Raw genomic sequence first — 26439 nt, 5'->3', positions numbered from 1 at the left:
AGCCACCTTTATTTCTGGTGCAGATTCCAAGAGCCTCGAGGGGGGAGGTTGGCTTCCCGTCCCCTAGGACATTTCATCTCTCTGGTCCAGTGAGCATTCCTGGCAGATGTGCATAAAGACTGCCCAATCAGAAGCTCAAGGACCTCAAAGCGCCCGAACAGGGACTTGAACCCTGGACCCTCAGATTAAAAGTCTGATGCTCTACCGACTGAACTATCCGGGCTCTGAAAAATCCACCACCAGAAGAGTCCAAAGCTGTTTGAATCTTGACATCTATGGTGGAAAAAGAGCATTCAGCCTGAAAGCACAAGTATTTGGCTTGCCCAGGCTGGCCAATCGTCCTCTCCCGTTTAATTTTCTAGGACAGGTTGAAGATAAAAGGGAGAATCTAACCTGTAAGCATGCAGATAGGGTCCAGTCCAGTTTCTGGCTTACTTTTACCTACAGGCCAATGCTCTTTCACCGGAAACAAGGGCCTTGCAAAAAGACACTGCCCGAATGGCTTCCTTAAGCCCTGGACCAAGACACTTCCAGTATTCTTAATCAGTGACTGGGTTACAAATGAAGTTTCCCTTTAGCCTCATGATGCCAGGTCCAGCAGAGGAAACGCAGGCCAAAAAATAAGGTAGAATCCACTCTGGATTATAGGCAAGAGAAGATCAAGCAGCGTGTGCCAGTCGCAGATTGTTTACGGGAGCCCAGGTAAGCTACCACAGACAAGGGTCTATGGCAGGAAACAGTTGGTCAAACAATCACCTTCAGCCACCTTTATTTCTGGTGCAGATTCCAAGAGCCTCGAGGGGGGAGGTTGGCTTCCCGTCCCCTAGGACATTTCATCTCTCTGGTCCAGTGAGCATTCCTGGCAGATGTGCATAAAGACTGCCCAATCAGAAGCTCAAGGACCTCAAAGCGCCCGAACAGGGACTTGAACCCTGGACCCTCAGATTAAAAGTCTGATGCTCTACCGACTGAGCTATCCGGGCTCTGAAAAATCCACCACCAGAAGAGTCCAAAGCTGTTTGAATCTTGACATCTATGGTGGAAAAAGAGCATTCAGCCTGAAAGCACAAGTATTTGGCTTGCCCAGGCTGGCCAATCGTCCTCTCCCGTTTAATTTTCTAGGACAGGTTGAAGATAAAAGGGAGAATCTAACCTGTAAGCATGCAGATAGGGTCCAGTCCAGTTTCTGGCTTACTTTTACCTACAGGCCAATGCTCTTTCACCGGAAACAAGGGCCTTGCAAAAAGACACTGCCCGAACGGCTTCCTTAAGCCCTGGACCAAGACACTTCCAGTATTCTTAATCAGTGACTGGGTTACAAATGAAGTTCCCCTTTAGCCTCATGATGCCAGGTCCAGCAGAGGAAACGCAGGCCAAAAAATAAGGTAGAATCCACTCTGGATTATAGGCAAGAGAAGATCAAGCAGCGTGTGCCAGTCGCAGATTGTTTACGGGAGCCCAGGTAAGCTACCACAGACAAGGGTCTATGGCAGGAAACAGTTGGTCAAACAATCACCTTCAGCCACCTTTATTTCTGGTGCAGATTCCAAGAGCCTCGAGGGGGGAGGTTGGCTTCCCGTCCCCTAGGACATTTCATCTCTCTGGTCCAGTGAGCATTCCTGGCAGATGTGCATAAAGACTGCCCAATCAGAAGCTCAAGGACCTCAAAGCGCCCGAACAGGGACTTGAACCCTGGACCCTCAGATTAAAAGTCTGATGCTCTACCGACTGAGCTATCCGGGCTCTGAAAAATCCACCACCAGAAGAGTCCAAAGCTGTTTGAATCTTGACATCTATGGTGGAAAAAGAGCATTCAGCCTGAAAGCACAAGTATTTGGCTTGCCCAGGCTGGCCAATCGTCCTCTCCCGTTTAATTTTCTAGGACAGGTTGAAGATAAAAGGGAGAATCTAACCTGTAAGCATGCAGATAGGGTCCAGTCCAGTTTCTGGCTTACTTTTACCTACAGGCCAATGCTCTTTCACCGGAAACAAGGGCCTTGCAAAAAGACACTGCCCGAACGGCTTCCTTAAGCCCTGGACCAAGACACTTCCAGTATTCTTAATCAGTGACTGGGTTACAAATGAAGTTCCCCTTTAGCCTCATGATGCCAGGTCCAGCAGAGGAAACGCAGGCCAAAAAATAAGGTAGAATCCACTCTGGATTATAGGCAAGAGAAGATCAAGCAGCGTGTGCCAGTCGCAGATTGTTTACGGGAGCCCAGGTAAGCTACCACAGACAAGGGTCTATGGCAGGAAACAGTTGGTCAAACAATCATCTTCAGCCACCTTTATTTCTGGTGCAGATTCCAAGAGCCTCGAGGGGGGAGGTTGGCTTCCCGTCCCCTAGGACATTTCATCTCTCTGGTCCAGTGAGCATTCCTGGCAGATGTGCATAAAGACTGCCCAATCAGAAGCTCAAGGACCTCAAAGCGCCCGAACAGGGACTTGAACCCTGGACCCTCAGATTAAAAGTCTGATGCTCTACCGACTGAGCTATCCGGGCTCTGAAAAATCCACCACCAGAAGAGTCCAAAGCTGTTTGAATCTTGACATCTATGGTGGAAAAAGAGCATTCAGCCTGAAAGCACAAGTATTTGGCTTGCCCAGGCTGGCCAATCGTCCTCTCCCGTTTAATTTTCTAGGACAGGTTGAAGATAAAAGGGAGAATCTAACCTGTAAGCATGCAGATAGGGTCCAGTCCAGTTTCTGGCTTACTTTTACCTACAGGCCAATGCTCTTTCACCGGAAACAAGGGCCTTGCAAAAAGACACTGCCCGAACGGCTTCCTTAAGCCCTGGACCAAGACACTTCCAGTATTCTTAATCAGTGACTGGGTTACAAATGAAGTTTCCCTTTAGCCTCATGATGCCAGGTCCAGCAGAGGAAACGCAGGCCAAAAAATAAGGTAGAATCCACTCTGGATTATAGGCAAGAGAAGATCAAGCAGCGTGTGCCAGTCGCAGATTGTTTACGGGAGCCCAGGTAAGCTACCACAGACAAGGGTCTATGGCAGGAAACAGTTGGTCAAACAATCACCTTCAGCCACCTTTATTTCTGGTGCAGATTCCAAGAGCCTCGAGGGGGGAGGTTGGCTTCCCGTCCCCTAGGACATTTCATCTCTCTGGTCCAGTGAGCATTCCTGGCAGATGTGCATAAAGACTGCCCAATCAGAAGCTCAAGGACCTCAAAGCGCCCGAACAGGGACTTGAACCCTGGACCCTCAGATTAAAAGTCTGATGCTCTACCGACTGAGCTATCCGGGCTCTGAAAAATCCACCACCAGAAGAGTCCAAAGCTGTTTGAATCTTGACATCTATGGTGGAAAAAGAGCATTCAGCCTGAAAGCACAAGTATTTGGCTTGCCCAGGCTGGCCAATCGTCCTCTCCCGTTTAATTTTCTAGGACAGGTTGAAGATAAAAGGGAGAATCTAACCTGTAAGCATGCAGATAGGGTCCAGTCCAGTTTCTGGCTTACTTTTACCTACAGGCCAATGCTCTTTCACCGGAAACAAGGGCCTTGCAAAAAGACACTGCCCGAACGGCTTCCTTAAGCCCTGGACCAAGACACTTCCAGTATTCTTAATCAGTGACTGGGTTACAAATGAAGTTTCCCTTTAGCCTCATGATGCCAGGTCCAGCAGAGGAAACGCAGGCCAAAAAATAAGGTAGAATCCACTCTGGATTATAGGCAAGAGAAGATCAAGCAGCGTGTGCCAGTCGCAGATTGTTTACGGGAGCCCAGGTAAGCTACCACAGACAAGGGTCTATGGCAGGAAACAGTTGGTCAAACAATCACCTTCAGCCACCTTTATTTCTGGTGCAGATTCCAAGAGCCTCGAGGGGGGAGGTTGGCTTCCCGTCCCCTAGGACATTTCATCTCTCTGGTCCAGTGAGCATTCCTGGCAGATGTGCATAAAGACTGCCCAATCAGAAGCTCAAGGACCTCAAAGCGCCCGAACAGGGACTTGAACCCTGGACCCTCAGATTAAAAGTCTGATGCTCTACCGACTGAGCTATCCGGGCTCTGAAAAATCCACCACCAGAAGAGTCCAAAGCTGTTTGAATCTTGACATCTATGGTGGAAAAAGAGCATTCAGCCTGAAAGCACAAGTATTTGGCTTGCCCAGGCTGGCCAATCGTCCTCTCCCGTTTAATTTTCTAGGACAGGTTGAAGATAAAAGGGAGAATCTAACCTGTAAGCATGCAGATAGGGTCCAGTCCAGTTTCTGGCTTACTTTTACCTACAGGCCAATGCTCTTTCACCGGAAACAAGGGCCTTGCAAAAAGACACTGCCCGAACGGCTTCCTTAAGCCCTGGACCAAGACACTTCCAGTATTCTTAATCAGTGACTGGGTTACAAATGAAGTTTCCCTTTAGCCTCATGATGCCAGGTCCAGCAGAGGAAACGCAGGCCAAAAAATAAGGTAGAATCCACTCTGGATTATAGGCAAGAGAAGATCAAGCAGCGTGTGCCAGTCGCAGATTGTTTACGGGAGCCCAGGTAAGCTACCACAGACAAGGGTCTATGGCAGGAAACAGTTGGTCAAACAATCACCTTCAGCCACCTTTATTTCTGGTGCAGATTCCAAGAGCCTCGAGGGGGGAGGTTGGCTTCCCGTCCCCTAGGACATTTCATCTCTCTGGTCCAGTGAGCATTCCTGGCAGATGTGCATAAAGACTGCCCAATCAGAAGCTCAAGGACCTCAAAGCGCCCGAACAGGGACTTGAACCCTGGACCCTCAGATTAAAAGTCTGATGCTCTACCGACTGAGCTATCCGGGCTCTGAAAAATCCACCACCAGAAGAGTCCAAAGCTGTTTGAATCTTGACATCTATGGTGGAAAAAGAGCATTCAGCCTGAAAGCACAAGTATTTGGCTTGCCCAGGCTGGCCAATCGTCCTCTCCCGTTTAATTTTCTAGGACAGGTTGAAGATAAAAGGGAGAATCTAACCTGTAAGCATGCAGATAGGGTCCAGTCCAGTTTCTGGCTTACTTTTACCTACAGGCCAATGCTCTTTCACCGGAAACAAGGGCCTTGCAAAAAGACACTGCCCGAACGGCTTCCTTAAGCCCTGGACCAAGACACTTCCAGTATTCTTAATCAGTGACTGGGTTACAAATGAAGTTTCCCTTTAGCCTCATGATGCCAGGTCCAGCAGAGGAAACGCAGGCCAAAAAATAAGGTAGAATCCACTCTGGATTATAGGCAAGAGAAGATCAAGCAGCGTGTGCCAGTCGCAGATTGTTTACGGGAGCCCAGGTAAGCTACCACAGACAAGGGTCTATGGCAGGAAACAGTTGGTCAAACAATCACCTTCAGCCACCTTTATTTCTGGTGCAGATTCCAAGAGCCTCGAGGGGGGAGGTTGGCTTCCCGTCCCCTAGGACATTTCATCTCTCTGGTCCAGTGAGCATTCCTGGCAGATGTGCATAAAGACTGCCCAATCAGAAGCTCAAGGACCTCAAAGCGCCCGAACAGGGACTTGAACCCTGGACCCTCAGATTAAAAGTCTGATGCTCTACCGACTGAGCTATCCGGGCTCTGAAAAATCCACCACCAGAAGAGTCCAAAGCTGTTTGAATCTTGACATCTATGGTGGAAAAAGAGCATTCAGCCTGAAAGCACAAGTATTTGGCTTGCCCAGGCTGGCCAATCGTCCTCTCCCGTTTAATTTTCTAGGACAGGTTGAAGATAAAAGGGAGAATCTAACCTGTAAGCATGCAGATAGGGTCCAGTCCAGTTTCTGGCTTACTTTTACCTACAGGCCAATGCTCTTTCACCGGAAACAAGGGCCTTGCAAAAAGACACTGCCCGAACGGCTTCCTTAAGCCCTGGACCAAGACACTTCCAGTATTCTTAATCAGTGACTGGGTTACAAATGAAGTTCCCCTTTAGCCTCATGATGCCAGGTCCAGCAGAGGAAACGCAGGCCAAAAAATAAGGTAGAATCCACTCTGGATTATAGGCAAGAGAAGATCAAGCAGCGTGTGCCAGTCGCAGATTGTTTACGGGAGCCCAGGTAAGCTACCACAGACAAGGGTCTATGGCAGGAAACAGTTGGTCAAACAATCACCTTCAGCCACCTTTATTTCTGGTGCAGATTCCAAGAGCCTCGAGGGGGGAGGTTGGCTTCCCGTCCCCTAGGACATTTCATCTCTCTGGTCCAGTGAGCATTCCTGGCAGATGTGCATAAAGACTGCCCAATCAGAAGCTCAAGGACCTCAAAGCGCCCGAACAGGGACTTGAACCCTGGACCCTCAGATTAAAAGTCTGATGCTCTACCGACTGAGCTATCCGGGCTCTGAAAAATCCACCACCAGAAGAGTCCAAAGCTGTTTGAATCTTGACATCTATGGTGGAAAAAGAGCATTCAGCCTGAAAGCACAAGTATTTGGCTTGCCCAGGCTGGCCAATCGTCCTCTCCCGTTTAATTTTCTAGGACAGGTTGAAGATAAAAGGGAGAATCTAACCTGTAAGCATGCAGATAGGGTCCAGTCCAGTTTCTGGCTTACTTTTACCTACAGGCCAATGCTCTTTCACCGGAAACAAGGGCCTTGCAAAAAGACACTGCCCGAACGGCTTCCTTAAGCCCTGGACCAAGACACTTCCAGTATTCTTAATCAGTGACTGGGTTACAAATGAAGTTCCCCTTTAGCCTCATGATGCCAGGTCCAGCAGAGGAAACGCAGGCCAAAAAATAAGGTAGAATCCACTCTGGATTATAGGCAAGAGAAGATCAAGCAGCGTGTGCCAGTCGCAGATTGTTTACGGGAGCCCAGGTAAGCTACCACAGACAAGGGTCTATGGCAGGAAACAGTTGGTCAAACAATCATCTTCAGCCACCTTTATTTCTGGTGCAGATTCCAAGAGCCTCGAGGGGGGAGGTTGGCTTCCCGTCCCCTAGGACATTTCATCTCTCTGGTCCAGTGAGCATTCCTGGCAGATGTGCATAAAGAATGCCCAATCAGAAGCTCAAGGACCTCAAAGCGCCCGAACAGGGACTTGAACCCTGGACCCTCAGATTAAAAGTCTGATGCTCTACCGACTGAGCTATCCGGGCTCTGAAAAATCCACCACCAGAAGAGTCCAAAGCTGTTTGAATCTTGACATCTATGGTGGAAAAAGAGCATTCAGCCTGAAAGCACAAGTATTTGGCTTGCCCAGGCTGGCCAATCGTCCTCTCCCGTTTAATTTTCTAGGACAGGTTGAAGATAAAAGGGAGAATCTAACCTGTAAGCATGCAGATAGGGTCCAGTCCAGTTTCTGGCTTACTTTTACCTACAGGCCAATGCTCTTTCACCGGAAACAAGGGCCTTGCAAAAAGACACTGCCAGAACGGCTTCCTTAAGCCCTGGACCAAGACACTTCCAGTATTCTTAATCAGTGACTGGGTTACAAATGAAGTTCCCCTTTAGCCTCATGATGCCAGGTCCAGCAGAGGAAACGCAGGCCAAAAAATAAGGTAGAATCCACTCTGGATTATAGGCAAGAGAAGATCAAGCAGCGTGTGCCAGTCGCAGATTGTTTACGGGAGCCCAGGTAAGCTACCACAGACAAGGGTCTATGGCAGGAAACAGTTGGTCAAACAATCACCTTCAGCCACCTTTATTTCTGGTGCAGATTCCAAGAGCCTCGAGGGGGGAGGTTGGCTTCCCGTCCCCTAGGACATTTCATCTCTCTGGTCCAGTGAGCATTCCTGGCAGATGTGCATAAAGACTGCCCAATCAGAAGCTCAAGGACCTCAAAGCGCCCGAACAGGGACTTGAACCCTGGACCCTCAGATTAAAAGTCTGATGCTCTACCGACTGAGCTATCCGGGCTCTGAAAAATCCACCACCAGAAGAGTCCAAAGCTGTTTGAATCTTGACATCTATGGTGGAAAAAGAGCATTCAGCCTGAAAGCACAAGTATTTGGCTTGCCCAGGCTGGCCAATCGTCCTCTCCCGTTTAATTTTCTAGGACAGGTTGAAGATAAAAGGGAGAATCTAACCTGTAAGCATGCAGATAGGGTCCAGTCCAGTTTCTGGCTTACTTTTACCTACAGGCCAATGCTCTTTCACCGGAAACAAGGGCCTTGCAAAAAGACACTGCCCGAACGGCTTCCTTAAGCCCTGGACCAAGACACTTCCAGTATTCTTAATCAGTGACTGGGTTACAAATGAAGTTCCCCTTTAGCCTCATGATGCCAGGTCCAGCAGAGGAAACGCAGGCCAAAAAATAAGGTAGAATCCACTCTGGATTATAGGCAAGAGAAGATCAAGCAGCGTGTGCCAGTCGCAGATTGTTTACGGGAGCCCAGGTAAGCTACCACAGACAAGGGTCTATGGCAGGAAACAGTTGGTCAAACAATCACCTTCAGCCACCTTTATTTCTGGTGCAGATTCCAAGAGCCTCGAGGGGGGAGGTTGGCTTCCCGTCCCCTAGGACATTTCATCTCTCTGGTCCAGTGAGCATTCCTGGCAGATGTGCATAAAGACTGCCCAATCAGAAGCTCAAGGACCTCAAAGCGCCCGAACAGGGACTTGAACCCTGGACCCTCAGATTAAAAGTCTGATGCTCTACCGACTGAGCTATCCGGGCTCTGAAAAATCCACCACCAGAAGAGTCCAAAGCTGTTTGAATCTTGACATCTATGGTGGAAAAAGAGCATTCAGCCTGAAAGCACAAGTATTTGGCTTGCCCAGGCTGGCCAATCGTCCTCTCCCGTTTAATTTTCTAGGACAGGTTGAAGATAAAAGGGAGAATCTAACCTGTAAGCATGCAGATAGGGTCCAGTCCAGTTTCTGGCTTACTTTTACCTACAGGCCAATGCTCTTTCACCGGAAACAAGGGCCTTGCAAAAAGACACTGCCCGAACGGCTTCCTTAAGCCCTGGACCAAGACACTTCCAGTATTCTTAATCAGTGACTGGGTTACAAATGAAGTTTCCCTTTAGCCTCATGATGCCAGGTCCAGCAGAGGAAACGCAGGCCAAAAAATAAGGTAGAATCCACTCTGGATTATAGGCAAGAGAAGATCAAGCAGCGTGTGCCAGTCGCAGATTGTTTACGGGAGCCCAGGTAAGCTACCACAGACAAGGGTCTATGGCAGGAAACAGTTGGTCAAACAATCACCTTCAGCCACCTTTATTTCTGGTGCAGATTCCAAGAGCCTCGAGGGGGGAGGTTGGCTTCCCGTCCCCTAGGACATTTCATCTCTCTGGTCCAGTGAGCATTCCTGGCAGATGTGCATAAAGACTGCCCAATCAGAAGCTCAAGGACCTCAAAGCGCCCGAACAGGGACTTGAACCCTGGACCCTCAGATTAAAAGTCTGATGCTCTACCGACTGAGCTATCCGGGCTCTGAAAAATCCACCACCAGAAGAGTCCAAAGCTGTTTGAATCTTGACATCTATGGTGGAAAAAGAGCATTCAGCCTGAAAGCACAAGTATTTGGCTTGCCCAGGCTGGCCAATCGTCCTCTCCCGTTTAATTTTCTAGGACAGGTTGAAGATAAAAGGGAGAATCTAACCTGTAAGCATGCAGATAGGGTCCAGTCCAGTTTCTGGCTTACTTTTACCTACAGGCCAATGCTCTTTCACCGGAAACAAGGGCCTTGCAAAAAGACACTGCCCGAACGGCTTCCTTAAGCCCTGGACCAAGACACTTCCAGTATTCTTAATCAGTGACTGGGTTACAAATGAAGTTCCCCTTTAGCCTCATGATGCCAGGTCCAGCAGAGGAAACGCAGGCCAAAAAATAAGGTAGAATCCACTCTGGATTATAGGCAAGAGAAGATCAAGCAGCGTGTGCCAGTCGCAGATTGTTTACGGGAGCCCAGGTAAGCTACCACAGACAAGGGTCTATGGCAGGAAACAGTTGGTCAAACAATCACCTTCAGCCACCTTTATTTCTGGTGCAGATTCCAAGAGCCTCGAGGGGGGAGGTTGGCTTCCCGTCCCCTAGGACATTTCATCTCTCTGGTCCAGTGAGCATTCCTGGCAGATGTGCATAAAGACTGCCCAATCAGAAGCTCAAGGACCTCAAAGCGCCCGAACAGGGACTTGAACCCTGGACCCTCAGATTAAAAGTCTGATGCTCTACCGACTGAGCTATCCGGGCTCTGAAAAATCCACCACCAGAAGAGTCCAAAGCTGTTTGAATCTTGACATCTATGGTGGAAAAAGAGCATTCAGCCTGAAAGCACAAGTATTTGGCTTGCCCAGGCTGGCCAATCGTCCTCTCCCGTTTAATTTTCTAGGACAGGTTGAAGATAAAAGGGAGAATCTAACCTGTAAGCATGCAGATAGGGTCCAGTCCAGTTTCTGGCTTACTTTTACCTACAGGCCAATGCTCTTTCACCGGAAACAAGGGCCTTGCAAAAAGACACTGCCCGAACGGCTTCCTTAAGCCCTGGACCAAGACACTTCCAGTATTCTTAATCAGTGACTGGGTTACAAATGAAGTTCCCCTTTAGCCTCATGATGCCAGGTCCAGCAGAGGAAACGCAGGCCAAAAAATAAGGTAGAATCCACTCTGGATTATAGGCAAGAGAAGATCAAGCAGCGTGTGCCAGTCGCAGATTGTTTACGGGAGCCCAGGTAAGCTACCACAGACAAGGGTCTATGGCAGGAAACAGTTGGTCAAACAATCATCTTCAGCCACCTTTATTTCTGGTGCAGATTCCAAGAGCCTCGAGGGGGGAGGTTGGCTTCCCGTCCCCTAGGACATTTCATCTCTCTGGTCCAGTGAGCATTCCTGGCAGATGTGCATAAAGAATGCCCAATCAGAAGCTCAAGGACCTCAAAGCGCCCGAACAGGGACTTGAACCCTGGACCCTCAGATTAAAAGTCTGATGCTCTACCGACTGAGCTATCCGGGCTCTGAAAAATCCACCACCAGAAGAGTCCAAAGCTGTTTGAATCTTGACATCTATGGTGGAAAAAGAGCATTCAGCCTGAAAGCACAAGTATTTGGCTTGCCCAGGCTGGCCAATCGTCCTCTCCCGTTTAATTTTCTAGGACAGGTTGAAGATAAAAGGGAGAATCTAACCTGTAAGCATGCAGATAGGGTCCAGTCCAGTTTCTGGCTTACTTTTACCTACAGGCCAATGCTCTTTCACCGGAAACAAGGGCCTTGCAAAAAGACACTGCCAGAACGGCTTCCTTAAGCCCTGGACCAAGACACTTCCAGTATTCTTAATCAGTGACTGGGTTACAAATGAAGTTCCCCTTTAGCCTCATGATGCCAGGTCCAGCAGAGGAAACGCAGGCCAAAAAATAAGGTAGAATCCACTCTGGATTATAGGCAAGAGAAGATCAAGCAGCGTGTGCCAGTCGCAGATTGTTTACGGGAGCCCAGGTAAGCTACCACAGACAAGGGTCTATGGCAGGAAACAGTTGGTCAAACAATCACCTTCAGCCACCTTTATTTCTGGTGCAGATTCCAAGAGCCTCGAGGGGGGAGGTTGGCTTCCCGTCCCCTAGGACATTTCATCTCTCTGGTCCAGTGAGCATTCCTGGCAGATGTGCATAAAGACTGCCCAATCAGAAGCTCAAGGACCTCAAAGCGCCCGAACAGGGACTTGAACCCTGGACCCTCAGATTAAAAGTCTGATGCTCTACCGACTGAGCTATCCGGGCTCTGAAAAATCCACCACCAGAAGAATCCAAAGCTGTTTGAATCTTGACATCTATGGTGGAAAAAGAGCATTCAGCCTGAAAGCACAAGTATTTGGCTTGCCCAGGCTGGCCAATCGTCCTCTCCCGTTTAATTTTCTAGGACAGGTTGAAGATAAAAGGGAGAATCTAACCTGTAAGCATGCAGATAGGGTCCAGTCCAGTTTCTGGCTTACTTTTACCTACAGGCCAATGCTCTTTCACCGGAAACAAGGGCCTTGCAAAAAGACACTGCCCGAACGGCTTCCTTAAGCCCTGGACCAAGACACTTCCAGTATTCTTAATCAGTGACTGGGTTACAAATGAAGTTCCCCTTTAGCCTCATGATGCCAGGTCCAGCAGAGGAAACGCAGGCCAAAAAATAAGGTAGAATCCACTCTGGATTATAGGCAAGAGAAGATCAAGCAGCGTGTGCCAGTCGCAGATTGTTTACGGGAGCCCAGGTAAGCTACCACAGACAAGGGTCTATGGCAGGAAACAGTTGGTCAAACAATCACCTTCAGCCACCTTTATTTCTGGTGCAGATTCCAAGAGCCTCGAGGGGGGAGGTTGGCTTCCCGTCCCCTAGGACATTTCATCTCTCTGGTCCAGTGAGCATTCCTGGCAGATGTGCATAAAGACTGCCCAATCAGAAGCTCAAGGACCTCAAAGCGCCCGAACAGGGACTTGAACCCTGGACCCTCAGATTAAAAGTCTGATGCTCTACCGACTGAGCTATCCGGGCTCTGAAAAATCCACCACCAGAAGAGTCCAAAGCTGTTTGAATCTTGACATCTATGGTGGAAAAAGAGCATTCAGCCTGAAAGCACAAGTATTTGGCTTGCCCAGGCTGGCCAATCGTCCTCTCCCGTTTAATTTTCTAGGACAGGTTGAAGATAAAAGGGAGAATCTAACCTGTAAGCATGCAGATAGGGTCCAGTCCAGTTTCTGGCTTACTTTTACCTACAGGCCAATGCTCTTTCACCGGAAACAAGGGCCTTGCAAAAAGACACTGCCCGAACGGCTTCCTTAAGCCCTGGACCAAGACACTTCCAGTATTCTTAATCAGTGACTGGGTTACAAATGAAGTTCCCCTTTAGCCTCATGATGCCAGGTCCAGCAGAGGAAACGCAGGCCAAAAAATAAGGTAGAATCCACTCTGGATTATAGGCAAGAGAAGATCAAGCAGCGTGTGCCAGTCGCAGATTGTTTACGGGAGCCCAGGTAAGCTACCACAGACAAGGGTCTATGGCAGGAAACAGTTGGTCAAACAATCACCTTCAGCCACCTTTATTTCTGGTGCAGATTCCAAGAGCCTCGAGGGGGGAGGTTGGCTTCCCGTCCCCTAGGACATTTCATCTCTCTGGTCCAGTGAGCATTCCTGGCAGATGTGCATAAAGACTGCCCAATCAGAAGCTCAAGGACCTCAAAGCGCCCGAACAGGGACTTGAACCCTGGACCCTCAGATTAAAAGTCTGATGCTCTACCGACTGGGCTATCCGGGCTCTGAAAAATCCACCACCAGAAGAGTCCAAAGCTGTTTGAATCTTGACATCTATGGTGGAAAAAGCATTCAGCCTGAAAGCACAAGTATTTGGCTTGCCCAGGCTGGCCAATCGTCCTCTCCCGTTTAATTTTCTAGGACAGGTTGAAGATAAAAGGGAGAATCTAACCTGTAAGCATGCAGATAGGGTCCAGTCCAGTTTCTGGCTTACTTTTACCTACAGGTCAATGCTCTTTCACCGGAAACAAGGGCCTTGCAAAAAGACACTGCCCGAACGGCTTCCTTAAGCCCTGGACCAAGACACTTCCAGTATTCTTAATCAGTGACTGGGTTACAAATGAAGTTCCCCTTTAGCCTCATGATGCCAGGTCCAGCAGAGGAAACGCAGGCCAAAAAATAAGGTAGAATCCACTCTGGATTATAGGCAAGAGAAGATCAAGCAGCGCGTGCCAGTCGAAGATTGTTTACGGGAGCCCAGGTAAGCTACCACAGACAAGGGTCCATGGCAGGAAACAGTTGGTCAAACAATCACCTTCAGCCACCTTTATTTCTGGTGCAGATTCCAAGAGCCTCGAGGGGGGAGGTTGGCTTCCCGTCCCCTAGGACATTTCATCTCTCTGGTCCAGTGAGCGTTCCTGGCAGATGTGCATAAAGACTGCCCAATCAGAAGCTCAAGGACCTCAAAGCGCCCGAACAGGAACTTGAACCCTGGACCCTCAGATTAAAAGTCTGATGCTCTACCGACTGAGCTATCCGGGCTCTGAAAAACCCACCACCAGAAGAGTCCAAAGCTGTTTGAATCTTGACATCTATGGTGGAAAAAGAGCATTCAGCCTGAAAGCACAAGTATTTGGCTTGCCCAGGCTGGCCAATCGTCCTCTCCCGTTTAATTTTCTAGGACAGGTTGAAGATAAAAGGGAGAATCTAACCTGTAAGCATGCAGATAGGGTCCAGTCCAGTTTCTGGCTTACTTTTACCTACAGGCCAATGCTCTTTCACCGGAAACAAGGGCCTTGCAAAAAGACACTGCCAGAACGGCTTCCTTAAGCCCTGGACCAAGACACTTCCAGTATTCTTAATCAGTGACTGGGTTACAAATGAAGTTCCCCTTTAGCCTCATGATGCCAGGTCCAGCAGAGGAAACGCAGGCCAAGAAATAAGGTAGAATCCACTCTGGATTATAGGCAAGAGAAGATCAAGCAAGGTATGCCAGTCGCAGATTGTTTACGGGAGCCCAGGTAAGCTACCACAGACAAGGGTCTATGGCAGGAAACAGTTGGCCAAACAATCACCTTCAGCCACCTTTATTTCTGGTGCAGATTCCAAGAGCCTCGAGGGGGGAGGTTGGCTTCCCGTCCCCTAGGACATTTCATCTCTCTGGTCCAGTGAGCGTTCCTGGCAGATGTGCATAAAGACTGCCCAATCAGAAGCTCAAGGACCTCAAAGCGCCCGAACAGGAACTTGAACCCTGGACCCTCAGATTAAAAGTCTGATGCTCTACCGACTGAGCTATCCGGGCTCTGAAAAACCCACCACCAGAAGAGTCCAAAGCTGTTTGAATCTTGACAACTATGGTGGAAAAAGAGCATTCAGCCTGAAAGCACAAGTATTTGGCTTGCCCAGGCTGGCAAATCGTCCTCTCCCGTTTAATTTTCTAGGACAGGTTGAAGATAAAAGGGAGAATCTAACCTGTAAGCATGCAGATAGGGTCCAGTCCAGTTTCTGGCTTACTTTTACCTACAGGCCAATGCTCTTTCACCGGAAACAAGGGCCTTGCAAAAAGACACTGCCCGAACGGCTTCCTTAAGCCCTGGACTAAGACACTTCCAGTATTCTTAATCAGTGACTGGGTTACAAATGAAGTTCCCCTTTAGCCTCATGATGCCAGGTCCAGCAGAGGAAACGCAGGCCAAAAAATAAGGTAGAATCCATTCTGGATTATAGGCAAGAGAAGATCAAGCAGCGTGTGCCAGTTGCAGATTGTTTACGGGAGCCCAGGTAAGCTACCACAGACAAGGGTCTATGGCAGGAAACGGTTGGTCAAACAATCACCTTCAGCCACCTTTATTTCTGGTGCAGATTCCAAGAGCCTCGAGGGGGGAGGTTGGCTTCCCGTCCCCTAGGACATTTCATCTCTCTGGTCCAGTGAGCATTCCTGGCAGATGTGCATAAAGACTGCCCAATCAGAAGCTCAAGGACCTCAAAGCACCCGAACAGGGACTTGAACCCTGGACCCTCAGATTAAAAGTCTGATGCTCTACCGACTGAGCTATCCGGGCTCTGAAAAATCCACCACCAGAAGAGTCGAAAGCTGTTTGAATCTTGACATCTATGGTGGAAAAAGAGCATTCAGCCTGAAAGCACAAGTATTTGGCTTGCCCAGGCTGGCCAATCGTCCTCTCCCGTTTAATTTTCTAGGACAGGTTGAAGATAAAAGGGAGAATCTAACCTGTAAGCATGCAGATAGGGTCCAGTCCAGTTTCTGGCTTACTTTTACCTACAGGCCAATGCTCTTTCACCGGAAACAAGGGCCTTGCAAAAAGACACTGCCAGAACGGCTTCCTTAAGCCCTGGACCAAGACACTTCCAGTATTCTTAATCAGTGACTGGGTTACAAATGAAGTTCCCCTTTAGCCTCATGATGCCAGGTCCAGCAGAGGAAACGCAGGCCAAAAAATAAGGTAGAATCCACTCTGGATTATAGGCAAGAGAAGATCAAGCAGCGTGTGCCAGTCGCAGATTGTTTACGGGAGCCCAGGTAAGCTACCACAGACAAGGGTCTATGGCAGGAAACAGTTGGTCAAACAATCACCTTCAGCCACCTTTATTTCTGGTGCAGATTCCAAGAGCCTCGAGGGGGGAGGTTGGCTTCCCGTCCCCTAGGACATTTCATCTCTCTGGTCCAGTGAGCATTCCTGGCAGATGTGCATAAAGACTGCCCAATCAGAAGCTCAAGGACCTCAAAGCGCCCGAACAGGGACTTGAACCCTGGACCCTCAGATTAAAAGTCTGATGCTCTACAGACTGAGCTATCCGGGCTCTGAAAAATCCACCACCAGAAGAGTCCAAAGCTGTTTGAATCTTGACATCTATGGTGGAAAAAGAGCATTCAGCCTGAAAGCACAAGTATTTGGCTTGCCCAGGCTGGCCAATCGTCCTCTCCCGTTTAATTTTCTAGGACAGGTTGAAGATAAAAGGGAGAATCTAACCTGTAAGCATACAGATAGGGTCCAGTCCAGTTTCTGGCTTACTTTTACCTACAGGCCAATGCTCTTTCACCGGAAACAAGGGCCTTGCAAAAAGACACTGCCAGAACGGCTTCCTTAAGCCCTGGACCAAGACACTTCCAGTATTCTTAATCAGTGACTGGGTTACAAATGAAGTTCCCCTTTAGCCTCATGATGCCAGGTCCAGCAGAGGAAACGCAGGCCAAAAAATAAGGTAGAATCCACTCTGGATTATAGGCAAGAGAAGATCAAGCAGCGTGTGCCAGTCGCAGATTGTTTACGGGAGCCCAGGTAAGCTACCACAGACAAGGGTCTATGGCAGGAAACAGTTGGTCAAACAATCACCTTCAGCCACCTTTATTTCTGGTGCAGATTCCAAGAGCGTCGAGGGGGGAGGTTGGCTTCCCGTCCCCTAGGACATTTCATCTCTCTGGTCCAGTGAGCATTCCTGGCAGATGTGCATAAAGACTGCCCAATCAGAAGCTCAAGGACCTCAAAGCACCCGAACAGGGACTTGAACCCTGGACCCTCAGATTAAAAGTCTGATGCTCTACCGACTGAGCTATACGGGCTCTGAAAAATCCACCACCAGAAGAGTCCAAAGCTGTTTGAATCTTGACATCTATGGTGGAAAAAGAGCATTCAGCCTGAAAGCACAAGTATTTGGCTTGCCCAGGCTGGCCAATCGTCCTCTCCCGTTTAATTTTCTAGGACAGGTTGAAGATAAAAGGGAGAATCTAACCTGTAAGCATGCAGATAGGGTCCAGTCCAGTTTCTGGCTTACTTTTACCTACAGGTCAATGCTCTTTCACCGGAAACAAGGGCCTTGCAAAAAGACACTGCCCGAACGGCTTCCTTAAGCCCTGGACCAAGACACTTCCAGTATTCTTAATCAGTGACTGGGTTACAAATGAAGTTCCCCTTTAGCCTCATGATGCCAGGTCCAGCAGAGGAAACGCAGGCCAAAAAATAAGGTAGAATCCACTCTGGATTATAGGCAAGAGAAGATCAAGCAGCGCGTGCCAGTCGAAGATTGTTTACGGGAGCCCAGGTAAGCTACCACAGACAAGGGTCCATGGCAGGAAACAGTTGGTCAAACAATCACCTTCAGCCACCTTTATTTCTGGTGCAGATTCCAAGAGCCTCGAGGGGGGAGGTTGGCTTCCCGTCCCCTAGGACATTTCATCTCTCTGGTCCAGTGAGCATTCCTGGCAGATGTGCATAAAGACTGCCCAATCAGAAGCTCAAGGACCTCAAAGCGCCCGAACAGGGACTTGAACCCTGGACCCTCAGATTAAAAGTCTGATGCTCTACCGACTGAGCTATCCGGGCTCTGAAAAATCCACCACCAGAAGAGTCCAAAGCTGTTTGAATCTTGACATCTATGGTGGAAAAAGAGCATTCAGCCTGAAAGCACAAGTATTTGGCTTGCCCAGGCTGGCCAATCGTCCTCTCCCGTTTAATTTTCTAGGACAGGTTGAAGATAAAAGGGAGAATCTAACCTGTAAGCATGCAGATAGGGTCCAGTCCAGTTTCTGGCTTACTTTTACCTACAGGCCAATGCTCTTTCACTGGAAACAAGGGCCTTGCAAAAAGACACTGCCAGAACGGCTTCCTTAAGCCCTGGACCAAGACACTTCCAGTATTCTTAATCAGTGACTGGGTTACAAATGAAGTTCCCCTTTAGCCTCATGATGCCAGGTCCAGCAGAGGAAACGCAGGCCAAAAAATTAGGTAGAATCCACTCTGGATTATAGGCAAGAGAAGATCAAGCAGCGTGTGCCAGTCGCAGATTGTTTACGGGAGCCCAGGTAAGCTACCACAGACAAGGGTCTATGGCAGGAAACAGTTGGTCAAACAATCACCTTCAGCCACCTTTATTTCTGGTGCAGATTCCAAGAGCCTCGAGGGGGGAGGTTGGCTTCCCGTCCCCTAGGACATTTCATCTCTCTGGTCCAGTGAGCATTCCTGGCAGATGTGCGTAAAGAATGCCCAATCAGAAGCTCAAGGACCTCAAAGCGCCCGAACAGGGACTTGAACCCTGGACCCTCAGATTAAAAGTCTGATGCTCTACCGACTGAGCTATCCGGGCTCTGAAAAATCCACCACCAGAAGAGTCCAAAGCTGTTTGAATCTTGACATCTATGGTGGAAAAAGAGCATTCAGCCTGAAAGCACAAGTATTTGGCTTGCCCAGGCTGGCCAATCGTCCTCTCCCGTTTAATTTTCTAGGACAGGTTGAAGATAAAAGGGAGAATCTAACCTGTAAGCATGCAGATAGGGTCCAGTCCAGTTTCTGGCTTACTTTTACCTACAGGCCAATGCTCTTTCACCGGAAACAAGGGCCTTGCAAAAAGACACTGCCCGAACGGCTTCCTTAAGCCCTGGACCAAGACACTTCCAGTATTCTTAATCAGTGACTGGGTTACAAATGAAGTTCCCCTTTAGCCTCATGATGCCAGGTCCAGCAGAGGAAACGCAGGCCAAAAAATAAGGTAGAATCCACTCTGGATTATAGGCAAGAGAAGATCAAGCAGCGTGTGCCAGTCGCAGATTGTTTACGGGAGCCCAGGTAAGCTACCACAGACAAGGGTCTATGGCAGGAAACAGTTGGTCAAACAATCACCTTCAGCCACCTTTATTTCTGGTGCAGATTCCAAGAGCCTCGAGGGGGGAGGTTGGCTTCCCGTCCCCTAGGACATTTCATCTCTCTGGTCCAGTGAGCATTCCTGGCAGATGTGCATAAAGAATGCCCAATCAGAAGCTCAAGGACCTCAAAGCGCCCGAACAGGGACTTGAACCCTGGACCCTCAGATTAAAAGTCTGATGCTCTACCGACTGAGCTATCCGGGCTCTGAAAAATCCACCACCAGAAGAGTCCAAAGCTGTTTGAATCTTGACATCTATGGTGGAAAAAGAGCATTCAGCCTGAAAGCACAAGTATTTGGCTTGCCCAGGCTGGCCAATCGTCCTCTCCCGTTTAATTTTCTAGGACAGGTTGAAGATAAAAGGGAGAATCTAACCTGTAAGCATACAGATAGGGTCCAGTCCAGTTTCTGGCTTACTTTTACCTACAGGCCAATGCTCTTTCACCGGAAACAAGGGCCTTGCAAAAAGACACTGCCAGAACGGCTTCCTTAAGCCCTGGACCAAGACACTTCCAGTATTCTTAATCAGTGACTGGGTTACAAATGAAGTTCCCCTTTAGCCTCATGATGCCAGGTCCAGCAGAGGAAACGCAGGCCAAAAAATAAGGTAGAATCCACTCTGGATTATAGGCAAGAGAAGATCAAGCAGCGTGTGCCAGTCGCAGATTGTTTACGGGAGCCCAGGTAAGCTACCACAGACAAGGGTCTATGGCAGGAAACAGTTGGTCAAACAATCACCTTCAGCCACCTTTATTTCTGGTGCAGATTCCAAGAGCCTCGAGGGGGGAGGTTGGCTTCCCGTCCCCTAGGACATTTCATCTCTCTGGTCCAGTGAGCATTCCTGGCAGATGTGCATAAAGACTGCCCAATCAGAAGCTCAAGGACCTCAAAGCACCCGAACAGGGACTTGAACCCTGGACCCTCAGATTAAAAGTCTGATGCTCTACCGACTGAGCTATACGGGCTCTGAAAAATCCACCACCAGAAGAGTCCAAAGCTGTTTGAATCTTGACATCTATGGTGGAAAAAGAGCATTCAGCCTGAAAGCACAAGTATTTGGCTTGCCCAGGCTGGCCAATCGTCCTCTCCCGTTTAATTTTCTAGGACAGGTTGAAGATAAAAGGGAGAATCTAACCTGTAAGCATGCAGATAGGGTCCAGTCCAGTTTCTGGCTTACTTTTACCTACAGGTCAATGCTCTTTCACCGGAAACAAGGGCCTTGCAAAAAGACACTGCCCGAACGGCTTCCTTAAGCCCTGGACCAAGACACTTCCAGTATTCTTAATCAGTGACTGGGTTACAAATGAAGTTCCCCTTTAGCCTCATGATGCCAGGTCCAGCAGAGGAAACGCAGGCCAAAAAATAAGGTAGAATCCACTCTGGATTATAGGCAAGAGAAGATCAAGCAGCGCGTGCCAGTCGAAGATTGTTTACGGGAGCCCAGGTAAGCTACCACAGACAAGGGTCCATGGCAGGAAACAGTTGGTCAAACAATCACCTTCAGCCACCTTTATTTCTGGTGCAGATTCCAAGAGCCTCGAGGGGGGAGGTTGGCTTCCCGTCCCCTAGGACATTTCATCTCTCTGGTCCAGTGAGCATTCCTGGCAGATGTGCATAAAGACTGCCCAATCAGAAGCTCAAGGACCTCAAAGCGCCCGAACAGGGACTTGAACCCTGGACCCTCAGATTAAAAGTCTGATGCTCTACCGACTGAGCTATCTGGGCTCTGAAAAATCCACCACCAGAAGAGTCCAAAGCTGTTTGAATCTTGACATCTATGGTGGAAAAAGAGCATTCAGCCTGAAAGCACAAGTATTTGGCTTGCCCAGGCTGGCCAATCGTCCTCTCCCGTTTAATTTTCTAGGACAGGTTGAAGATAAAAGGGAGAATCTAACCTGTAAGCATGCAGATAGGGTCCAGTCCAGTTTCTGGCTTACTTTTACCTACAGGCCAATGCTCTTTCACTGGAAACAAGGGCCTTGCAAAAAGACACTGCCAGAACGGCTTCCTTAAGCCCTGGACCAAGACACTTCCAGTATTCTTAATCAGTGACTGGGTTACAAATGAAGTTCCCCTTTAGCCTCATGATGCCAGGTCCAGCAGAGGAAACGCAGGCCAAAAAATTAGGTAGAATCCACTCTGGATTATAGGCAAGAGAAGATCAAGCAGCGTGTGCCAGTCGCAGATTGTTTACGGGAGCCCAGGTAAGCTACCACAGACAAGGGTCTATGGCAGGAAACAGTTGGTCAAACAATCACCTTCAGCCACCTTTATTTCTGGTGCAGATTCCAAGAGCCTCGAGGGGGGAGGTTGGCTTCCCGTCCCCTAGGACATTTCATCTCTCTGGTCCAGTGAGCATTCCTGGCAGATGTGCGTAAAGAATGCCCAATCAGAAGCTCAAGGACCTCAAAGCGCCCGAACAGGGACTTGAACCCTGGACCCTCAGATTAAAAGTCTGATGCTCTACCGACTGAGCTATCCGGGCTCTGAAAAATCCACCACCAGAAGAGTCCAAAGCTGTTTGAATCTTGACATCTATGGTGGAAAAAGAGCATTCAGCCTGAAAGCACAAGTATTTGGCTTGCCCAGGCTGGCCAATCGTCCTCTCCCGTTTAATTTTCTAGGACAGGTTGAAGATAAAAGGGAGAATCTAACCTGTAAGCATGCAGATAGGGTCCAGTCCAGTTTCTGGCTTACTTTTACCTACAGGCCAATGCTCTTTCACCGGAAACAAGGGCCTTGCAAAAAGACACTGCCCGAACGGCTTCCTTAAGCCCTGGACCAAGACACTTCCAGTATTCTTAATCAGTGACTGGGTTACAAATGAAGTTCCCCTTTAGCCTCATGATGCCAGGTCCAGCAGAGGAAACGCAGGCCAAAAAATAAGGTAGAATCCACTCTGGATTATAGGCAAGAGAAGATCAAGCAGCGTGTGCCAGTCGCAGATTGTTTACGGGAGCCCAGGTAAGCTACCACAGACAAGGGTCTATGGCAGGAAACAGTTGGTCAAACAATCACCTTCAGCCACCTTTATTTCTGGTGCAGATTCCAAGAGCCTCGAGGGGGGAGGTTGGCTTCCCGTCCCCTAGGACATTTCATCTCTCTGGTCCAGTGAGCATTCCTGGCAGATGTGCATAAAGACTGCCCAATCAGAAGCTCAAGGACCTCAAAGTGCCCGAACAGGGACTTGAACCCTGGACCCTCAGATTAAAAGTCTGATGCTCTACCGACTGAGCTATCCGGGCTCTGAAAAATCCACCACCAGAAGAGTCCAAAGCTGTTTGAATCTTGACATCTATGGTGGAAAAAGAGCATTCAGCCTGAAAGCACAAGTATTTGGCTTGCCCAGGCTGGCCAATCGTCCTCTCCCGTTTAATTTTCTAGGACAGGTTGAAGATAAAAGGGAGAATCTAACCTGTAAGCATGCAGATAGGGTCCAGTCCAGTTTCTGGCTTACTTTTACCTACAGGCCAATGCTCTTTCACCGGAAACAAGGGCCTTGCAAAAAGACACTGCCAGAACGGCTTCCTTAAGCCCTGGACCAAGACACTTCCAGTATTCTTAATCAGTGACTGGGTTACAAATGAAGTTCCCCTTTAGCCTCATGATGCCAGGTCCAGCAGAGGAAACGCAGGCCAAAAAATAAGGTAGAATCCACTCTGGATTATAGGCAAGAGAAGATCAAGCAGCGTGTGCCAGTCGCAGATTGTTTACGGGAGCCCAGGTAAGCTACCACAGACAAGGGTCTATGGCAGGAAACAGTTGGTCAAACAATCACCTTCAGCCACCTTTATTTCTGGTGCAGATTCCAAGAGCCTCGAGGGGGGAGGTTGGCTTCCCGTCCCCTAGGGCATTTCATCTCTCTGGTCCAGTGAGCATTCCTGGCAGATGTGCATAAAGACTGCCCAATCAGAAGCTCAAGGACCTCAAAGCACCCGAACAGGGACTTGAACCCTGGACCCTCAGATTAAAAGTCTGATGCTCTACCGACTGAGCTATACGGGCTCTGAAAAATCCACCACCAGAAGAGTCCAAAGCTGTTTGAATCTTGACATCTATGGTGGAAAAAGAGCATTCAGCCTGAAAGCACAAGTATTTGGCTTGCCCAGGCTGGCCAATCGTCCTCTCCCGTTTAATTTTCTAGGACAGGTTGAAGATAAAAGGGAGAATCTAACCTGTAAGCATGCAGATAGGGTCCAGTCCAGTTTCTGGCTTACTTTTACCTACAGGCAGGGCCGGCGCTACCACTAGGCGAAGTAGGCAGCCGCCTAGGGCGCACTACCACCTAGGGCGCAACCACGGCCTCTGTCCAGTGTTCTCTCGCCCCCCCCCCGTGGTGTGCCGCTGGCGCCACCAATCCCCCATGTTTCCCGCTGAGCGCTCACACGTGTTTATCTCACAGCGCCGCTCCGGGACTCCTTTGCTCCAGCCTGTCCCTCTGGAGCGGCGCTGTGTGTCTGTGTGAGTGCAGCGGAGGGGCGGGGCTCGGCGGAGGTGAGAGCATTGAGATGTCGGTCAGCTGACCTCCTGCCCGGCGGGGACATCGTGGAGGAGGGTGGACGGCGCTGGCCTGGTCCCGGCGGGGATATGATGGAGGCGGAGCGGGTGCACGGCGCTGGCGTGGCCCCGGCGGAGCGGGTGGACGGCGCTGGCGTGGACTCCTGAACAATTCTGCACACCCAGTGCGGAGGAGTAGGAAGAGGCCCGGATGATGGTCCCTGAAGGCAGCATCAAAGAGCAGAGGTAAGGAGGAGCCGAGGAGGATGGATCATCCCCGATCTACATTGAGCTGTATGGAGGGGGTTTGTGTGTGAGTAATGCAGGAAGTAGGAGTCAGGTAGGTCAGTGTGATGTGTGTCAGTGTGATGTGTGTCAGTGCCAGTGTATGTGTCAGTGTATGTGTCATGCCAGTGTATGTGTCATGCCAGTGTATGTGTCAGTGTATGTGTCATGCCAGTGTATGTGTCAGTGTGATGTGTCAGTGTCAGGGTATGTGTATGTGTATGTGTCAGTGTGATGGTCAGTGTATGCGTCAGTGTGATGGTCAGTGTATGCGTCAGTGTGAAGGTCAGTGTATGTGTCAGTGTGATGGTCAGTGTATGCGTCAGTGTGAAGGTCAGTGTATGTGTCAGTGTGATGGTCAGTGTATGCGTCAGTGTGAAGGTCAGTGTGATGGTCAGTGTGATGGTCAGTGTGATGGTCAGTGTGATGGTCAGTGTATGCGTCAGTGTATGCGTCAGTGTATGCGTCAGTGTATGCGTCAGTGTGAAGGTCAGTGTATGCGTCAGTGTGAAGGTCAGTGTATGCGTCAGTGTATGCGTCAGTGTGATGGTCAGTGTATGCGTCAGTGTGATGGTCAGTGTATGCGTCAGTGTGATGGTCAGTGTATGCGTCAGTGTGATGGTCAGTGTGATGCGTCAGTGTGATGCGTCAGTGTGATGCGTCAGTGTGATGCGTCAGTGTATGCGTCAGTGTGATGGTCAGTGTGATGGTCAGTGTGATGGTCAGTGTGATGGTCACTGTATGCGTCAGTGTGATGCGTCAGTGTGATGCGTCAGTGTGATGCGTCAGTGTATGCGTCAGTGTGATGCGTCAGTGTGATGCGTCAGTGTGATGCGTCAGTGTGATGGTCAGTGTGATGGTCAGTGTGATGGTCAGTGTATGCGTCAGTATGATGGTCAGTGTATGTGTCAGTGTATGTGTCAGTGTATGCGTCAGTGTGATGATCAGTGTATGCGTCAGTGTGATGGTCAGTGTATGTGTCAGTGTGATGGTCAGTGTATGTGTCAGTGTGATGGTCAGTGTATGTGTCAGTGTGATGGTCAGTGTATGTGTCAGTGTGATGGTCAGTGTATGTGTCAGTGTGATGGTCAGTGTATGCGTCAGTGTATGTGTCAGTGTGATGGTCAGTGTGATGGTCAGTGTGATGGTCAGTGTATGCGTCAGTGTGATGGTCAGTGTATGCGTCAGTATGATGGTCAGTGTATGTGTCAGTGTATGTGTCAGTGTGATGCGTCAGTGTGATGGTCAGTGTATGCGTCAGTGTGATGGTCAGTGTATGCGTCAGTGTGATGGTCAGTGTATGCGTCAGTGTGATGGTCAGTGTATGCGTCAGTGTGATGGTCAGTGTGATGCGTCAGTGTGATGCGTCAGTGTGATGCGTCAGTGTGATGGTCAGTGTGATGGTCAGTGTGATGGTCAGTGTATGCGTCAGTGTGATGCGTCAGTGTGATGCGTCAGTGTATGCGTCAGTGTGATGCGTCAGTGTGATGCGTCAGTGTGATGCGTCAGTGTGATGCGTCAGTGTGATGGTCAGTGTATGCGTCAGTATGATGGTCAGTGTATGTGTCAGTGTATGTGTCAGTGTATGCGTCAGTGTATGTGTCAGTGTATGTGTCAGTGTGATGGTCAGTGTGATGGTCAGTGTGATGGTCAGTGTATGTGTCAGTGTGATGGTCAGTGTGATGGTCAGTGTATGCGTCAGTGTATGTGTCAGTGTGATGGTCAGTGTGATGGTCAGTGTGATGGTCAGTGTATGTGTCAGTGTGATGGTCAGTGTGATGGTCAGTGTGATGGTCAGTGTGATGGTCAGTGTATGTGTAAGTGTGATGGTCAGTGTGATGGTCAGTGTGATGGTCAGTGTATGCGTCAGTGTGATGGTCAGTGTATGCGTCAGTGTGATGGTCAGTGTATGTGTCAGTGTATGTGTCAGTGTATGTGTCAGTGTGATGGTCAGTGTGATGGTCAGTGTATGTGTCAGTGTGATGGTCAGTGTATGTGTCAGTGTGATGGTCAGTGTATGCGTCAGTGTGATGCGTCAGTGTGATGCGTCAGTGTGATGCGTCAGTGTGATGCGTCAGTGTGATGGTCAGTGTGATGGTCAGTGTGATGGTCAGTGTATGTGTCAGTGTGATGGTTAGTGTGATGTGTCAGTGTGATGGTCAGTGTGATGTGTCAGTGTATGCATCAGTGTATGCATCAGTGTATGCATCAGTGTGATGGTCAGTGTATGTGTCAGTGTATGCGTCAGTGTGATGCGTCAGTGTGATGCGTCAGTGTGATGCGTCAGTGTGATGGTCAGTGTATGTGTCAGTGTATGTGTCAGTGTGATGGTTAGTGTGATGTGTCAGTGTATGCGTCAGTGTATGCGTCAGTGTATGCGTCAGTGTATGCATCAGTGTGATGGTCAGTGTATGTGTCAGTGTATTTGTCAGTGTATGTGTCAGTGTGATGGTCAGTGTGATGGTCAGTGTGATGTGTCAGTGTATGCGTCAGTGTATGCGTCAGTGTGATGGTCAGTGTATGCGTCAGTGTATGCGTCAGTGTATGCGTCAGTGTGATGGTCAGTGTAGGTGTCAGTATGATGGTCAGTGTATGTGTCAGTGTATGCGTCAGTGTGATGGTCAGTGTAGGTGTCAGTATG

The 26439-nt window shown here is 49.1% G+C and overlaps 21 non-coding genes across 21 annotated transcripts; all 21 read right to left on the bottom strand.

The window, feature by feature from the left end:
- Nucleotides 1-910: 910 nt before the first annotated feature.
- On the bottom strand, nucleotides 911-983 carry TRNAK-UUU (transfer RNA lysine (anticodon UUU)). Its single transcript has one exon. It is a non-coding gene; the product is annotated as a tRNA-Lys (tRNA).
- Nucleotides 984-1670: 687 nt separating this feature from the next.
- On the bottom strand, nucleotides 1671-1743 carry TRNAK-UUU (transfer RNA lysine (anticodon UUU)). The gene has a single exon. It is a non-coding gene; the product is annotated as a tRNA-Lys (tRNA).
- A 687-nt stretch (nucleotides 1744-2430) lies between these two features.
- TRNAK-UUU (transfer RNA lysine (anticodon UUU)) lies at nucleotides 2431-2503 on the bottom strand. The gene has a single exon. It is a non-coding gene; the product is annotated as a tRNA-Lys (tRNA).
- Nucleotides 2504-3190: 687 nt separating this feature from the next.
- Nucleotides 3191-3263, bottom strand: TRNAK-UUU (transfer RNA lysine (anticodon UUU)). Its single transcript has one exon. It is a non-coding gene; the product is annotated as a tRNA-Lys (tRNA).
- A 687-nt stretch (nucleotides 3264-3950) lies between these two features.
- Nucleotides 3951-4023, bottom strand: TRNAK-UUU (transfer RNA lysine (anticodon UUU)). Its single transcript has one exon. It is a non-coding gene; the product is annotated as a tRNA-Lys (tRNA).
- Nucleotides 4024-4710: 687 nt separating this feature from the next.
- TRNAK-UUU (transfer RNA lysine (anticodon UUU)) lies at nucleotides 4711-4783 on the bottom strand. Its single transcript has one exon. It is a non-coding gene; the product is annotated as a tRNA-Lys (tRNA).
- Nucleotides 4784-5470: 687 nt separating this feature from the next.
- TRNAK-UUU (transfer RNA lysine (anticodon UUU)) lies at nucleotides 5471-5543 on the bottom strand. The gene has a single exon. It is a non-coding gene; the product is annotated as a tRNA-Lys (tRNA).
- A 687-nt stretch (nucleotides 5544-6230) lies between these two features.
- Nucleotides 6231-6303, bottom strand: TRNAK-UUU (transfer RNA lysine (anticodon UUU)). The gene has a single exon. It is a non-coding gene; the product is annotated as a tRNA-Lys (tRNA).
- A 687-nt stretch (nucleotides 6304-6990) lies between these two features.
- TRNAK-UUU (transfer RNA lysine (anticodon UUU)) lies at nucleotides 6991-7063 on the bottom strand. The gene has a single exon. It is a non-coding gene; the product is annotated as a tRNA-Lys (tRNA).
- A 687-nt stretch (nucleotides 7064-7750) lies between these two features.
- Nucleotides 7751-7823, bottom strand: TRNAK-UUU (transfer RNA lysine (anticodon UUU)). Its single transcript has one exon. It is a non-coding gene; the product is annotated as a tRNA-Lys (tRNA).
- Nucleotides 7824-8510: 687 nt separating this feature from the next.
- Nucleotides 8511-8583, bottom strand: TRNAK-UUU (transfer RNA lysine (anticodon UUU)). Its single transcript has one exon. It is a non-coding gene; the product is annotated as a tRNA-Lys (tRNA).
- A 687-nt stretch (nucleotides 8584-9270) lies between these two features.
- On the bottom strand, nucleotides 9271-9343 carry TRNAK-UUU (transfer RNA lysine (anticodon UUU)). The gene has a single exon. It is a non-coding gene; the product is annotated as a tRNA-Lys (tRNA).
- A 687-nt stretch (nucleotides 9344-10030) lies between these two features.
- On the bottom strand, nucleotides 10031-10103 carry TRNAK-UUU (transfer RNA lysine (anticodon UUU)). The gene has a single exon. It is a non-coding gene; the product is annotated as a tRNA-Lys (tRNA).
- Nucleotides 10104-10790: 687 nt separating this feature from the next.
- TRNAK-UUU (transfer RNA lysine (anticodon UUU)) lies at nucleotides 10791-10863 on the bottom strand. The gene has a single exon. It is a non-coding gene; the product is annotated as a tRNA-Lys (tRNA).
- A 687-nt stretch (nucleotides 10864-11550) lies between these two features.
- TRNAK-UUU (transfer RNA lysine (anticodon UUU)) lies at nucleotides 11551-11623 on the bottom strand. The gene has a single exon. It is a non-coding gene; the product is annotated as a tRNA-Lys (tRNA).
- A 687-nt stretch (nucleotides 11624-12310) lies between these two features.
- On the bottom strand, nucleotides 12311-12383 carry TRNAK-UUU (transfer RNA lysine (anticodon UUU)). The gene has a single exon. It is a non-coding gene; the product is annotated as a tRNA-Lys (tRNA).
- Nucleotides 12384-17628: 5245 nt separating this feature from the next.
- Nucleotides 17629-17701, bottom strand: TRNAK-UUU (transfer RNA lysine (anticodon UUU)). The gene has a single exon. It is a non-coding gene; the product is annotated as a tRNA-Lys (tRNA).
- A 687-nt stretch (nucleotides 17702-18388) lies between these two features.
- Nucleotides 18389-18461, bottom strand: TRNAK-UUU (transfer RNA lysine (anticodon UUU)). Its single transcript has one exon. It is a non-coding gene; the product is annotated as a tRNA-Lys (tRNA).
- Nucleotides 18462-19148: 687 nt separating this feature from the next.
- Nucleotides 19149-19221, bottom strand: TRNAK-UUU (transfer RNA lysine (anticodon UUU)). Its single transcript has one exon. It is a non-coding gene; the product is annotated as a tRNA-Lys (tRNA).
- Nucleotides 19222-21428: 2207 nt separating this feature from the next.
- Nucleotides 21429-21501, bottom strand: TRNAK-UUU (transfer RNA lysine (anticodon UUU)). Its single transcript has one exon. It is a non-coding gene; the product is annotated as a tRNA-Lys (tRNA).
- Nucleotides 21502-22188: 687 nt separating this feature from the next.
- On the bottom strand, nucleotides 22189-22261 carry TRNAK-UUU (transfer RNA lysine (anticodon UUU)). Its single transcript has one exon. It is a non-coding gene; the product is annotated as a tRNA-Lys (tRNA).
- Between the last annotated feature and the right edge of the window lie 4178 nt (nucleotides 22262-26439).

The sequence above is a fragment of the Lithobates pipiens genome, unplaced genomic scaffold, assembly GCF_037356315.1.
Source record: "Lithobates pipiens isolate NorthernLeopardFrog02 unplaced genomic scaffold, aLitPip1_a1.2 Scaffold_8, whole genome shotgun sequence".
Lineage (NCBI taxonomy): Eukaryota > Metazoa > Chordata > Amphibia > Anura > Ranidae > Lithobates > Lithobates pipiens.
The sequence above is the reverse complement of the archived record's forward strand: the minus strand, read 5'-3'. Positions and strand labels throughout refer to the sequence as shown.